Raw genomic sequence first — 15,521 nt, forward strand, 5'->3', positions numbered from 1 at the left:
AGTATAGAAAGGTTGCAGAATACAAGGTAAATATACAAAAGTCAATTGCTTTCCTACATGCAAGCAATGAACTGGAATCTGACATAAAAAACACAATACCATTTACATTAGTACCCCCCCAAATGAAATACTTAGGTATAAATTTAACAAAATATGTACAAGATCTATATGAGGAAAAGTGCAAAACTCTGATGAACGAAATCAGAGAACTAAATAAATGGAGAGAAAATCCATATACATGGATAGAAAGACTCAATAATGCTGACTTTGGCTCTTCCCAACTCGATCTACAGATTCAATGCAATCCCAATCAAAATCCCAGCAAGGTATTTTGTGGAAATCAACTAACTGATTCCAATGTTTATATGAAGAGGCAAAGACCCAGAGTAGCCAACACAATATTGAAGGAGAAGAACAAATTTGGAGGACTGGCAGTATCTGACTTCAAGACTTACTATAAAGCTATGGTAATCAGGACAGTGTGGTATTGGTGAAAGAAGAGCCAAATAGATTGATGGAACAGAATAGAGAGCCCAGAAGCACACCCACATAAATACTGTCAATTGTTCCTTGACAAAGGAGCTAAGGCAATACAGTAGGGCAAAGATAGTCTCTTCAACAAATGGTGCTGGAACAACTGGTCATCCACATGCAAAAAAATGAATCTAGACACAGATCTTACGAACTACATAAAAATTAACTCAAAATGGATCACAGACCTAAATGTAAAATGTAAAACTCCTAGAAGATAACATAGAAGAAAACCTAGATGACCTTGGGTTTGGCAATGACTGTTTAGATACAACATCATAGGCATGAGCCACGAAAAAAAAGAATCACTAAGTTGGACTTCATTAAAATTAAAAACTTCTGTTCTATGAAAAACAATGTCAAGAGAACAAGAAGACAAGCCACAGACAGGGAGAAAATTTTTGCAAAAGAAATAGCTGATAAAGGACTGTTATCCAAAATATACAAAGAACTCTTAAAACTCAACAATGAGAAGACAACAACCTGATTAAAAAATAGGCCAAAGACCTGAACAGACACCACACCAAAGAAGACATACACATGGCAAATAAGTAAAGCTGTCATCAGGGAAATGAAAATTAAAACAACAATCAGATGTCCCTACACACCTATTAAAATGGTGAAAATCTAGAACACAGACAACAGCAAACGCTGGCAAGATTGCAGAGAAACGGGAACTCTCATTCACTGCTGGTGTGAATGCAGAATGGTGTGGCTGCTTTGGAAGACAGTCTGGTGGTTTCTTACAAAACTAAACAGACTCTTACCACAGGATCCAGCAATCGCTTTCCTTGGTATTTACCTAAAGGAGCTGAAAACTTATGTCCACACAAAAGCCTGCATGTGGATATTTATAGCAGCTTTATCCACAGTTGACAAAACCTGGAAGCAACCAAGTTATCCTTCAGTAGGTGAACAAATAAACTGTGGCCCATCCAGACAATGGAACAGTATTCAGAGCTAAAGAGAAATGAGCTATCAAGTCAAGAAAAGATATGCAGGAAACTTGAATGCATATTCCTAAGTGAAAGAAACCAATCTGAAAAGGCTACGGACTGTATGATTCCAACCATATGACATTCTGGAAAAGGCACAACTATGGAGACAGTAAAAAGATCAGTGGCTGCCATGGGGTGGGAAGAGGGGAGGGATACACAGGTGGGGCGCAGACATTGTTTAGAGCAGTGAAACTACTCTGTAGGACACTATGGTGAAGATTAATAAACAGAAACTCCATTATTTTTATAACCACACTCTGTCCTTCGAGATGAATGAAGAGTAACAACACATTTGAAATACTGTCCATGCTTGCTCTGTTCATCACGGCCTACTTAAAATCCCGTTTATCTGAAAATTACACTTTATTTTCTGGAATGAAAGGGAGAAAAGAGAATACTGTGAGCTGTATTTTCAATATGAACACTAATAATTACATTAAGAATAGGCACTGTTAAGATTTGATCCAGTTCCCATAGTATTTCAAGTACATTCCACAAATCTAACTCCACACATTTGCTTTAGAATCTCAACTGTCAAACCAGGGTGACTCTGCCCATCCCTGGAATACACCCCCAGCTGAAGGAGCTCCTTCCCAGGGAGCACGGCCCCCACTTGTGCTGGGAAGCCCATCTGTACAAGTGCAATGAAATGTACCCATACATCTGTCACAAGAGATTCTGGGAGCCCTGGGCCTTCCATCCGTAACTGCTGTCCACCAGGGGTCTGCAACTTCCCTTACTTGCACCCCTCTCCTGGCAGACACAGTGTCTCCCACTCTTGCCAGAGACTGGCTAAGATCCCTTCCTTCCTGATATACACAGCACAGCAGCAATGCATCACAGAAATCCCCCTCCTCACCCACCGAATGGTACTTCAGGTGGCCCATTCCAGAGTGAACTCCAGGCCTGAAAGCTGAAGCTATCCCTCTGCCACTGCCATCCTGTCACCCACACCTGTCCCATGGGTGCCCAAATCCCTGGTGCTGGCACACAGAAGGCTCTAATGGCTACTTGTTGCATGAATGGATGGATGGATGGATGGATGGATGGATGGGTAGGTGGATTGGATGAACGGGTGGGTGGGTGGGTGGATGAGTGGGTGGATTGGATGAATGAGTGAATGGGTGAGTGGATGAATGGATGAATAGATGGGTGGATGAATGGATGGATGGGTGGATGAACAGATGAATGGGTGGGTGGGTGAATGGCTAGGGGGATGGATGGAGGAATGGGTGGGTAGATGGGTGGGTGGGTGGATGAACAGATGAATGGGTGGGTGGGTGAATGGCTAGGTGGGTGGATGGGTGGGTGGACAAATGCCCTCCCTCCCTAAGCCTCCAGCTGCCACAGCACTCTGCCCCTCACAAAGAGGCAGTCTCTCAGCCCGGTGGAAGCAGGGAAGAAGCCTGGCATGACAGCTGCCTGCTCCCTCAGGTACTGTCTGCATCTCCTCGATGGCACAGAGTGCCCATGCCCCGTCCTCCAGCACTATCAGAGGTGGCTCACCTCTGCAGGTCTGGGCCTCCATTTCTATAAAAGGCCCCCACCCCCCATTCACTTCTCCATCCTGGAAACGCGGGAGCCCAGCTGGACTGCAGCACAAGCACGGTGACAGTGGCCGTCACAGGGTGTGCAGAACGACGGGGCACAGACAAGGGTGCTGCCACCCTCAGGACGAAGTACTCGCTGAGAACGCCCTGCGTCGCAGAATACAGGCGGGCGTTCACAAGGTGGGGGGCGGGGGGTGAAGGAGCCCTCTGGGTTCTCCACCCCGCCCCTCCCACTGCCGTGAGTGGAGAGAAGGCGACAGCGTCTGCACTGGTTGGGCCCGGGGAGGGCTGGTCTAACAGTCCCCGGGAGTGTGACCTGGGCTCCAGACCCACCTCGGGCCTCAGGGGGCAGCACCTACCAAGACAGCAGTGTCTGCTGTATGGGGGGTCCTGGTCAGTATTTAAATTGCACATTGTCCTCTTCTAACCATAATTTTTTGACAACTAAGCTAAGCCATGTGCCTCTCATCCAGAGTAAACAGCCAATACCCTGCCTTGTGGAAGGGAGTGACCCTTCCACAGGAGCAGTGAAAAATCACTGAAATCGCATTGCTACTGAAACCAAGGAACCTGCTGCTACACTGTACTGACAAATAACTAAATTCGAAGAGGCAGACGTTATACCAGTCTTTACACAGGATTTGGAGCACTTTAAAATTATACAATACTAAAAGACTACATTTCACATCTTGTAAAACTTTCCCAATTTGGTATAAATGGGATGGCCAGTCCTAATAATACTCATAATTTTTAAAGGCATTATTATAAGTTTCAAATATAGGGCATGTTATAAATAGGAACAGGTATTAACACATACCTAATGTTGTTTAGCAGTGTTCACAATGAATCTACACACACAGGAATGTCCAGTGAGCACGACTCATTTAATACACTGCATTGCTACATCTTGTAACACCCAATTTCTCAAGATGTTGGTCTGAAACCGCAAAGTACTTGGGAATGGTTTTCCTACTGAAGAATAAGATTCTAGAATGTGTGAAGACATTTAGAATTTGTATACAGTGGCACTAATACAAACCATGTGAATTACAATAAGTTCCAAAAGAATGATGACAGAATTGTTCTTACACGTCTCAAAATTTTCCCGAATTTATATGCTTAGGGATGAGGGGCCATGGAGAAAAAATAGTGGCAAGTCTAAATTTAGGGTATGTGGATGAAAATTTCTTGCAGTTTTGGCTTTTGCCTTTGTCTTAATTTCCTACTGCTTGTCTTAATGCCATCTTGCTCTTTCATGCCTGACTGAGGAGAGCAAACACACCGACGCTGTAACCAGGTGCAGGTCGGGAGCAGCAGGGACACCGAGAAGGCTACGCCCGCGTGCCCTGGGGACGGTGCCTCTGTCCTGGACACACACGGTGGGCATGGTGCCCGCAGAGGTCACACATCACAAGGCCCCGCCGCTCCTAGACACAGAGCTCCGTTAGTACAAGCGTCTGTGTTACAGTGAGCAAGATGCTCTTATCACAGATTGCTGACTCCAAAATGAATTTCTTCTTCCTCTTCTTGGGAAGCCACACTGAAGAACTGTGGCTCATTTTATTTCCTGGAGAGATGACTGTCTCCTGCCGCAGAAGACCCCAAAGATGCGGTGCTGGAGAAAGACCCCGCTCCAGCCCTATCAGCTGCTGGGTAACGAGGTGGCACCCGGAAGACAACTGGCTATTGCCTCAGCAGAAGCACCTCTGCACCTCAGACATTTTCTGTTAGTTAACGCATAGTACGTGGAGACAGCAAACGCTCAACACCTCTTAAAGCAACAATTCACCCCAAAGCCAGTAGTTTGTGATTTTTATGGTCACAGGCAACTTTTAAATCTGGTGTTAAGAAAAGAATATTGATCTTAACACATCAAGTTGAATTAAAGACTGAAATTATCTGGAGTGTTGAATGGAAGGAATTTGCTCTCCGTGTTTTTAAAAGGAAAACACTGTAACAGCGGCAGCCAGTCTTACCACAGCATGAAGAGTAGTTTTGACGTTAGAAAAGTCAGTCAGTAAGGAAGAGTGGCAGCAAAGGAGAAATTACAAAGCATCTGTCTCTAGAGGGAAAATCTCCTGGGACTCAAAGCTACACACTTCAAAGATTTCATAAATGTCTTCCTAAAAAATACTTTAAACCTTGAAGCTGACGTGATTCCTAGACATGTTTAGAGACATGTTTTTAAAATATACCGTTGTAAGTGAGTCCCTAGCTAAAACTCTACGAAATGCCAACAAAAGAAAAGAGAGGCACTCTAGAGGGAAAGCAGAAGTAACCGGCATCAACAAGATAAACTCACAGGCAGGTCAGAACACGTTGCCGCACCGCAGGCGTTGGAAGCCCGGTATTTGCACTTCAGGATGAAAGACAAAGGGGTTACCTTTCCTCTCAGAGCGTCTCTTGCGCCTCCTTTTACACCGGCGGATGCTGAGGACAGTCCCCATGGCCAGGGTCCCCGCGATGAGCAGGGCCAGCCCTGGCCAGCCCGGCCCCGTCCCAGCTCCCGGCCACTGGGGTGGGCGCTCAGCCAACCATCCGAGCCGCGCGCCTGCGACGGCCCTTGTGGACACGTGGGAGGGCGGCTCCTCCCCCACCCCAGGCTCACTCTTCAAAGCGCAGATGGAGGGGCCCTCAGCCCTTCAAAGTGGGCAGGGACATGACTCCGGGGGCGGCAGGGGGGACGACACCATCTCCCCAGCAAACAGAGTCCTGCCTAAAAAATCCCAACATCTCCAGAATACACACAATTCCTCAAATAATGAAGTAGAACCACCAAGAGTCCAGTTCACAAAATAACACTGCGCAAAGTAACGCTACCACGCAGCACTGCTCAGGGGCCCAGGGCCCCATGGCCTGGGGACATCGCTGGCCCCACCTGCACGTGGGCACCTGGGGCCAGGCAGGCACGACCCTCCCCTTCCCACCCAGCCTGGCTCGCTGGGGGGTGCAGAGCAGGGCGGGCACACACACACACGCATGCACGCACACACACACACGCGTGCACACACACGCACACGCATACGCACACACACACGCACACAGACACATGCACGCACGCACACACGCGCGCACACACACACATCTCAGGGCGCGGGACCCGCACTTGGACTGGCCCGGCACAACCCACAGCCCGCAGCCCCCCTCATCCAGACACGCTGCGGAGATGCTCTCCCACATCTTGGGGGCCCTGTCCTTGGAACAAAAGGCAACTGCATCCGAGAGCCCTGAGGACGGGGGTGTCTCGCGGGGGAGTCAGTGTGCAGGGAGGATGTGAGTAGCAGAGCCCTTCAGCAAAAGAAAAGTTAATCGACGCGTCAAAATCTTTCTCTCCACACAACTGACCGTGTCTTGCATAAAAAGTGTTCCTTTCCTGATAATGCCAGCATCGTTTTTCCAACTTATTATTCCAAAGGTGCACACGAATTAACGCCGGCTTCACCACGATTGCACGTGGAGCCTGAGCCATGTTTTGTCACATCAAGCAGCTCCTATTACTCTTAGATTTGTGTGTGTGCCCGTCTGGACATGCTCCACAGAAGACCTGGCCCTGCAGAACCCCCCTCCCCAGGGCTCCAGGCAGTGGGCACTGGTGGGACAGAACCCACCGCTCACCCTGGGGAGGGACCAGAGTGCAACCCTGAGAGCGTGCCCTCCGACCCCGTCCCCAGCTGCAGGTGCAGCTCAGCTCTTACCGGCAGCCGTTCTAACTCTGCTTTCCTGAGTTCTGTACAGTAGTTGTCTGTGTGGCATCCCCACATCACACTGCAAATTATTTTAACTATATTTTCTTTTTGTTGATCCTCTGGCATTTGGGGGCCTTGCAGACCCTGGGAAGGAGAGACTGCCCCTCCCGGATGGGCTGATTTGCAGAGACAGCAGAGGGCTTGGCCAGGAGCAATGCAAACCACAGCCCACACTGCGATCTAACCTCCCGCCAGGCCCCTGCTGCCCCGCCCCTGCCCCAGATCACTCAGGCAGGGACCAGGCAACCAGAAACCACCGCTACAGCCCAGAGCCTGCCAGGGTGACTCAAACTGGCCAATCCTAAGTGGTTTACTCTGCCCTGCCTTGCTGTTCTCATGGAAACCCCCCAAAAGGCCTCCTCACTCCCTTCTCCCTCCTGACCCAAACGGGTGCTCCATGTCCTGCGGGGTGGGGCATGTGGCGCGGCGTCTCCACGGCACCTGCGGCGCCTCCGCTCACGACGACCCCGCGGGTGCAGGACGGTTCTCAAGACGCCTGGTTTGACAACATCGAGTCTATTTAGGTTCCTTCTAACTAAAGGGCACCGAACAGTCTATGAAACACAAGGACAAGCTGGCTTCCTACTATCACATCGTACAACCCAATTTCACATTCGCTCTACAGTCATATAAAAAGTCAGGTAAAAGTGGCAGTTACGTGCATATAGCCTTCACTTCATAAAGTGATAATTTGCTTTTTCTTATCAAATGACACGACCGAACGCACAGTTAATCTTCCTCACGTAATAAATGCCATGTTTTCCGCTTTCTTGAAAATCAGAGTGAGTCAGAACCCACCGGAATGACAAGGCAAGTGGTGCCCTGATGCCGCGTCTGTGGCCGCGGACGGGAGGGGCCCTAACGGAGCACCACCTTTCTCAGCGCGTCGTATCTTACAGCCATTCCACGAGAAGTTCCCAAAGGTGAAGTAACTTCCTCTCTCTGCATCTATCATGCTCTTCTTTTTTCTTCCCATTTCTTTCTGCTACCTTTAGGATTATTTAAGAGGAGCATAAAAATAGAATACCTGTATTCATGGGAATCAAGAAATTCACAGCAGAATGGCAATGATTTGCTGCATCAGATATGGTTTCTAGAACCATTAAATTGACAGTTAATAATCTAAAAAAACACTTTAAAGCTTTTTCCAATTTCAAAAGTACACCAATTTTGGACTTCAGCTGTCACATCTTTGCAAGTTAATAACTACTGAATTCTAGGAGAATGTCAGAAATAGTTGTACACCATTTAGCATCTGACATTCCTGGTACCTAATTAATTTTATTTATCTATGTCCTAGAGTAAAGACTCCAACATTTAATGTTCCTGGACTATTAATTTAGGATAAGACTCTTGAAAACTGTTTTTCTACTCTTTCAAGAAGGAAACAAGGAGTTTATTCCATTAGAATTCTACAGTCTCTAAATGAGTCAGTTCCTCATTAGTTATTCACATACAATCAACACACAGGAAACTGTAATGGTACTTGATTTAATACCATGGTGCCTCAGAAATATCTCTTAATAAGAAACACAGCAAACATTCACTCACTCATCCAACTGGGAGCAAGCACCTACTATGTGCCGGGACCATCCTCGGGGCCAGGGCTCTGTCGGTGAACAGAGGACATTCACAGGCTCACATGGGGCTCACGTCCAACAGGAAAAGAAACCCAGTCAGCAGTGAGTGTCACCAGCAGTTAAAGGACTCGCGTGTCAGAGGACGGTGCACGGCTCCAGGAAGACGGTAATGAAGCCAAGACTAAGGCGCTGAGGAGGCTGACGTGAGGCCCCGGGGAAGAGCGTTCCAAGAAGACAGAGGGCGAAGACCCCGAGGCAGAGCCCGCGTGGCCCAGGAACAGCCAGGAGGCTGGAAGTACTGGAGGGTCGGCACACTCTGCCTGGCCTCTGGCCTCTGGGGAAGGACGGGTGTGGGGTAGGGCTGACGCGGGGGGACAGGTTAGGAGACCAGTGCAAACAGATTCGATGCTCAGAGCCTGACGGCCGTGGACAAGGTAAGAAATAACCAGACTCGATGCAACCTAGTGGCACAGTAGGCAGGCTCTCCTGATAGCTTGGATCTGGGGCAGAAGGGAAAGGACGGCCCCAGCTTTTGGCCTGAGAGCCTGGAAGGACAGAGCTGCTGAGATTGGAGGCCTGTGGATGGGGGGGGCCACCGGGAGGTCAATCTGATGTCCCAAGTTGGAGATGAGGTGATTCCCCAGAAGATGCTGGGGGACCCGGGGTCTGAGCCTGGAGAGCAGGAGAAAGGTCTGGGCTGGAGACTCAGGTGTGGGACTCACCTGCACAGAGGTGAGAGCGGGTGAGTCCTGAGAATTGAGTGTAGACAGAGCCGGGAAAGGCACTGCGGCTGGGCGGTTGGGGGAGGGAACAGCCACTGAGGCGGTGTGCACAGGACGAGTGTACTGAGTGACCATCACCTGCCGGTCACTCCAGTTACATGTCACCAAATCTTAGTAAAGGAGACTCTGCAATGACCACATGAGGGGCGGGCTGGACACAACCACCACTTGTTTTACAACCGGCAGGGATGCCATTCAAGCGTTTGTGAGTGGAGCTGTGCAGTGTAAAACCTGCACGACCGTACAGCATGGCCATGGTTACAGCACAGGGGTCATCAGCACGAAGCCCAGAGCAGGTCTCCCCGCTGAAGCCCTGCTCTACCTCCTTCTAGCCTGGGGCCACGGCAAGTTCTCACCCTCTTGGCTCCGAGATGACAGCGATGGTTCCCCCCAGGCTTGCTGGGGAAACCAAGTGAGGACAGTGTGCAGGACACAGTAGGGGCCACCTTGGCTTCAGCTGCTGCCGTATCATCAGGACCACCACCTTCTGAAGAGGAGCAGCCAGCTGGAGAGGCTAGGTGACCTGCCCAAGGTCACAACTGGGCAGGCGGCAGGACACTGTTGAGAACCCAGGACACTCCCAGCTCAGGACCCAAGCTCTTCCCCCTCCACAATGCCGCCATCGCAGCAAAAGCACGGCCACTCAAGTTTACTTTTTCAATATGTTAAGATTCCTCACAATATTAGGTCAAAGTAACACGCACGTATTTCTTCAACTAAGCACATTTCTACTTTCTAAGGCAAGACAGTTCCGAGCAGATTAGGGGGAGTGTAGTTTGCATTGCACCTGCAAGTTTCCTCCACTCAATTAAGATCACGAACTAAAGTAAGCTTTTTCCATTTTCTTTTGAAGAGACTTTACCAAGGAACTTTGGATTAAAATAAAAATTTACATTGATCAGATAAGTAGAGCAGGTGTTGGATTTGAAAAAAAGGGGGGGAGACACTTGAAGGCCCTAAAATTAGTTCCAACAGCCTAAAGCCACACAAAACAAGGAAGCAGCCACAGACGATGGCACGCAGATGGCTCGGGTGGCCCACAATGACTAGAGGTGGCCCACGGAGGCCTAAGGTGACCCACAGATGGCTCAGGTGGCCCACGATGACTAGAGGTGGCCCACAGAGGCCTAAGGTGACCCACAGATGGCTCGGGTGGCCCACAATGACTAGAGGTGGCCCACGGAGGCCTAAGGTGACCCACAGATGGCTCGGGTGGCCCACAATGACTAGAGGTGGCCCACGGAGGCCTAAGGTGACCCACAGATGGCTCAGGTGGCCCACGATGACTAGAGGTGGCCCACAGAGGCCTAAGGTGACCCACAGATGGCTCAGGTGGCCCACGTATGACTAAGGTGGCCCACCAACGGCTGGGGTGACCCACGGATGACAAAATAGCCCCAGATGGCTTAGGTGGCCCATGGAGTAATGCCGGCAGCAGAGGCCATCTCAAATCTGAGAGGCCTGGGCTGAGCACAGAGAGCTCTGATTCCTAGTTACAGACTGAAGGAAAGTTTGAAACAAATAGTGTCATCAAGTCTGAACGTAAATTTGAAACTGAACTGGGTATACAATTGATAGCCATGGTTTAGACAGGTATTTCTTTAAAGATTATTTTTGAACCATCCTTTAAAAACAATGTTTTCTACTACTGATTATTAAAAACAAATTAGAACATATACTTTATGAAGTATAAAGTAAATCTGGTTGGGCCTTCAAAGAAGACAGAGTGATTTTGCTCAGTCTAGAGTAGAAAAACCTCTGACCCAGTTAACCTATGTATACTTGATTCCAGGGTTGGTTTTTTTTTTTAAACCGGGTATGTGTAGATGAAAGAACCAACATAAACATGCATATGTACAAGCAATGTACAAAAGGACAAAAATGGTCAGATCTGACTAACAACTCAAACAAGACTGAATGGAAAAGAAAAAACTTAAAAAGAGATCAGAGGCATCACAGCCTGGACCTGCAGGGTGGAGAGCCAAAGGCACAGGACTCGTGGGTCTAAGGACCAGACACATGACCAGGGAACACACCAGAGCTGTGAGAGAACTCCCCAGAAATGAAGGTCTGAATCTGCCACCAAGCGGACACTGTGTGCACCAAGAAGGTAATTAAAAAGCAACGAAAACTCACTTTTTTCTCAGCAATATCGCTGAAATTCATGACTAGAGAATTTGAAGGAAGTCTAGCCCAGAGCAATCTGGTTACTGAGGCGATGAAGCCGGGCCGGAGGGCAGCGACGGGATATCCCCCAGTCTGAGAGGGGGGTACGATCCCAGCTCGGGTCCCATCAAGCTGGTCAACTACGAAGGTGGGGGGCCTATAAAATCTTGAGTCCCGGTGCAGGGCAGCCCCCAGGCCTCACCTCCACAGACCCGAGGGTACAGGGGATGGAGGGTACACCCCCACCCCAGATCTGTATCCCCAAACTGCTGGGAGGCTCCCAGGAGAGGTGGGTGCTGTCCTGGGCGGATGCTCAGAGGGACGTGTGGGGACAGGTCCCTCACTCTACCCGGGCCGCAGAGAACCCTGCTGGCCAAGGTCTACCTTCACTCTAAAAGTCTAGCTCTCTGGTGCCTTGCGGGCAGAGTCTGAGCCAGGGCTTTCAGCCCCTGGATTCCATCACTGATCCCGGCCGCCGCCTGGCCAGACCCACCCCCCGCCCCGGGACCCTGTCCCAGCGCACACTGCTGCAGAGTCAGCCTGGGGAGAGCAAGTGGTGGCAGGGCCAGGACACCAGAGTGGGCGTGTGGGTCAACAGGCCGTAGGGCTGAGCAGCTGCAAGACAAGGGTTCATGCAAGAGAAATTTTAAACCTCAAATATTCACATTATTTCTTCACTTTATGTTGGCCACTCTTCACTAAAGATCAAACACACATATACAAATTTGGGTTAATTTAGTCTTATTAAAATTAGCAATCCGTCACCACACATTCAGAACTTGATAGTATAAACTATTGGGGGGTTTTCTGCTTCTGTATTTTATCTTAATTATAAAACCTATTTGAAATATTAAGCTAAAATAATGAAACTGTAAAATTATATTACACATAAATAAGCAAAGCAATAATTTTTTAAAGACTGGAACAGATGTATGAAACTGTGCTTTCCAATTCCATAACAGGAACTCAACTTATTAGAATTAAGTTTATAAATTATTTGATAAAATTTAATTTACAAATCAGGTCACTCACTGAACTAAACCAGCTGTAAGTATTCCACACCACTGCCTCACGGGTCCTTTAAAATGGCTAAAGCAGAGCCAGTGAACAGAAGCTTTTCTGCGGGAAGTTGCTATCTGGGCTCGGGGTAGGAGCGCAGGACAACTGTCCTCAGGGTGTGAGACGGGCTTTTTCTTGCCGTCTCAGCGTGACCTCACAGCGCTACTACCACCTGAAGGTGTCCGCCCGGGGCTCGCGGCACGCTGGCCGTGTGGGGCGCCTGATGGCGTGGGCGCCCCGTGGCCTGCCCTCACCCCTCACCGCTGCGTCCTGGTGTCCTGTACAAAGTAGGCAATGACACAGAACGCCAACGCCGGACAAGGCCACTCTGGGGTCAGGATGGATCAGGACAGCAGAGTGGGCAAGAGGGAACCTTTGGGACGAAGGACACGGGGGTGGTGCTGTGCTAACTGCACACACTGTCAGAGCACATCTAACTGAACACATACAAAGGGTGATTTTTATTGCATGTAAACTGTACTTCAATAAAGGCAGCTTTAAAAAAATCCCAGAAAAAAACCCCCACAAATAGTAGAAGAAAGTCATAGTCTCAATTTGAAATAAAATGGAAAATACGTAGATTTCAAGAAGAAGGAATGCATGGATTCCAAACACAGAATGAATCAGTTGGAAAAGACGAGAAAGCACACGGGTCTCTCAACAGGACTGCAGAGGAAGGCTTACAGCAGCTCTTGCTGCCACCGGCTGACTCATGAGGAGACCAGAGGGGGGAAGTGAGCAAACTGCCCCAAACTCAGGCTGCAGCCACGTCTCACCACCCCCCTCTACCAACCCCCAGGCAATGCAAGAATGCAGGAAAAAGGCAGCACTGAGCAAAAAAGATACGACCCAACTATAAAGCAAGTTAAAATGTGGGATGACTTTTGGCAATTAGTGTAGTGTCCTAAAAGAGAAATCACTTAAAAATTTTCCTTTGCACGCACAAGTGTGACAGAGGAGGAACTATCACCTGCATCTTACCTGGCTCTGTAGTGAACACCGTTTGCTAATCATAATAACGTAAATGCCATGTACGGATTTGAAACTGAGTGAACCATGGTTACAAAACAGAAAATAAAATTTTCTGCTTTGATAACATTAAAAAACCCAGAAAACCAAACCTGACAGAAGCTGAACAGTGGAGAGTGAGGAGGAGGTGATGGGCAAGGTAGGGTAAGTGGCCAGGTACACCTGACACAGTGGGGAGCCAGGAGACGGTCCAAGGTCCAAGAAGCTGGCTAAGAATCCGCAGTTCCTAAGACAACCAGCAGGGAACATGGCTGCCAACCTGGCTGGCTGACCCAATGCTCCTCCCCAAGCCCCCTTTCTCCTGCCCCCTTTTGCAGAGATGTTACAAGAGTTAAATACTCATTTTCTCAGTCTCCTTTGTGACTACAGCTGGCCACACAACACAGTTCTGGCCAATGAGATATAAATGAAAATATGCAGAGGCTTCTGGAATGCCCCTGATGAAAACGACAGAAATGGGCTGCACTGCTTGCTCCTTCCTTCCCAGTTGTTATTGCCCTGAATATAGATGTGATGGCTGGAGCTGCAGCAGCCACACTGCAAACATGAATGGTTAGGAGAACTGCAGAGACACTGAACCAGACTCCTGATGTGGTTGTGCTCTGAGCCAACTCTAGCAAAAACCTACCTTTGCTTTACTTACGAAATAAGTAAATGAATAAATCCCCAGTTGTTTAAGATACCATAGGTCATGTTTTCTGTTACTTTCAGCCAAAAGCACTCCTAAATGACACAGAAAAAGAAGGGAAGGCAGAGGTGTAAGTGAGCTAAATCCTCCTGTATCTAAACTGAAAGTCAATAGATATTGTCCAAAATTAACAAATCAAATAATTGCAAGTGTATTATTAAGAAACAGGAAGCATGGCAGTGACTGCCATCTGCGCCAACAGCAGAGCACCTGCCCAGCCAGCCACGGGGAACGACCTTTCCAGCCCTCTTGCCATTCATTGGTCATGGTCACGTGACGACAGTTCTACCCACTGGGATGGAAACAGAAGCGTCACGTGGCAGCTTCTGGGAACCTCCCCAAGAGACAGCACACAGGTGCCCTTTATCACACCCCCTCCAGCACCTGTCCCAACTATGGGTGGGTTCACACACAGTAGACCGAACACCAGGACAGACGGTCTGGGCCTGGACGGGCCCGTCTGCCTGGACAGGCGCTGCTGCTTCACCTTCCTCCCGGTGAAGCTCCTCACGCTATGCCTCTGTCCCCGCAGCGTGTCCCCTCACACTGGCCAATCCAGAAACACAAGTATCTACAACTCTTTAGAACAATCAGGGCTGCCTCTGGGGAGGGCGAGGACTGTGGACCGCTGCTTTCCACCAAAAGCCCTTCTAAATTACGTGACTTGTCTGACTTTGAAGACATCGCTGGTAAAAACTGAAAAACAAAACCCAAGCAGGCCTGGTCTCCTCTCCCGCACCCCCACGTGCCCCCGCCCAGCTGGCCTCGGCCCTGCCCCTGCATGCCCCCACCCACCACAGGCGCAGCCCCTCTTGGGCCCACCAGGCTGCTGGGGTCCTCTCCTGCCCCTGCCCCCCTGCCCCCTGCCCACCTCCCCATGCCATCTGCCTGGGAAATACACACCCTTCAAGACTCCCCCCGCCCCCACGAAGCCTGCGACCCCTACCGCAGGGGGGAGAACAGGCCACCTGCCTCTGGCCCCTACTTCTGTCACAGCAGCAGTAGACACCACTGTCGTCACCTGCTCACTTCCCTTCCCCCCAGCCATGTCCCCACCCCAGTGCCCGCCTGGGCAGCGCTGCAGAGGCCTGAGTTCCACCATGATTCAAGAGACCCACCCCTTCCTCTAAGCAGCTCTGGGCTTTGCTCTTCCAGAACGGGCCCCACGGAGCTCCCATCGCCGCTGCCAGCTGCTGCCCCACAGACTTGAGGGAGTGATGGAGAGACGACATCGAATGCCCTAGCCCACGTCCAAAATGTCATCCGTAGACCGTAAGACCAGCAACGGCCCACAGCATCCTGGTAATAAGGCGGTCAGGAGACATAAGCCTTCCAGAATTCTCCATCTGCACAGGAGGGGCAGGGGTTCTCTGATAAATTCAGCATTTCGAA

At 49.5% G+C, this 15,521-nt stretch overlaps 1 protein-coding gene and 1 long non-coding RNA gene across 11 annotated transcripts in view; one reads left to right on the forward strand and one right to left on the reverse strand.

Annotated features, from left to right (window-relative positions):
- ADARB1 (adenosine deaminase RNA specific B1) overlaps positions 1-15,521 on the reverse strand; it is a 117,029-nt gene that overhangs the window by 47,602 nt on the left and 53,906 nt on the right. The window lies entirely within an intron of this gene.
- LOC309629166 lies at positions 10,283-12,931 on the forward strand. Its single transcript, XR_014244905.1, has 2 exons — positions 10,283-10,459; positions 10,540-12,931. It is a non-coding gene; the product is annotated as an uncharacterized lncRNA (long non-coding RNA).

This window comes from Balaenoptera borealis (genome assembly GCF_965194805.1).
Source record: "Balaenoptera borealis genome assembly, chromosome: 5".
Classification (NCBI taxonomy): domain Eukaryota; kingdom Metazoa; phylum Chordata; class Mammalia; order Artiodactyla; family Balaenopteridae; genus Balaenoptera; species Balaenoptera borealis.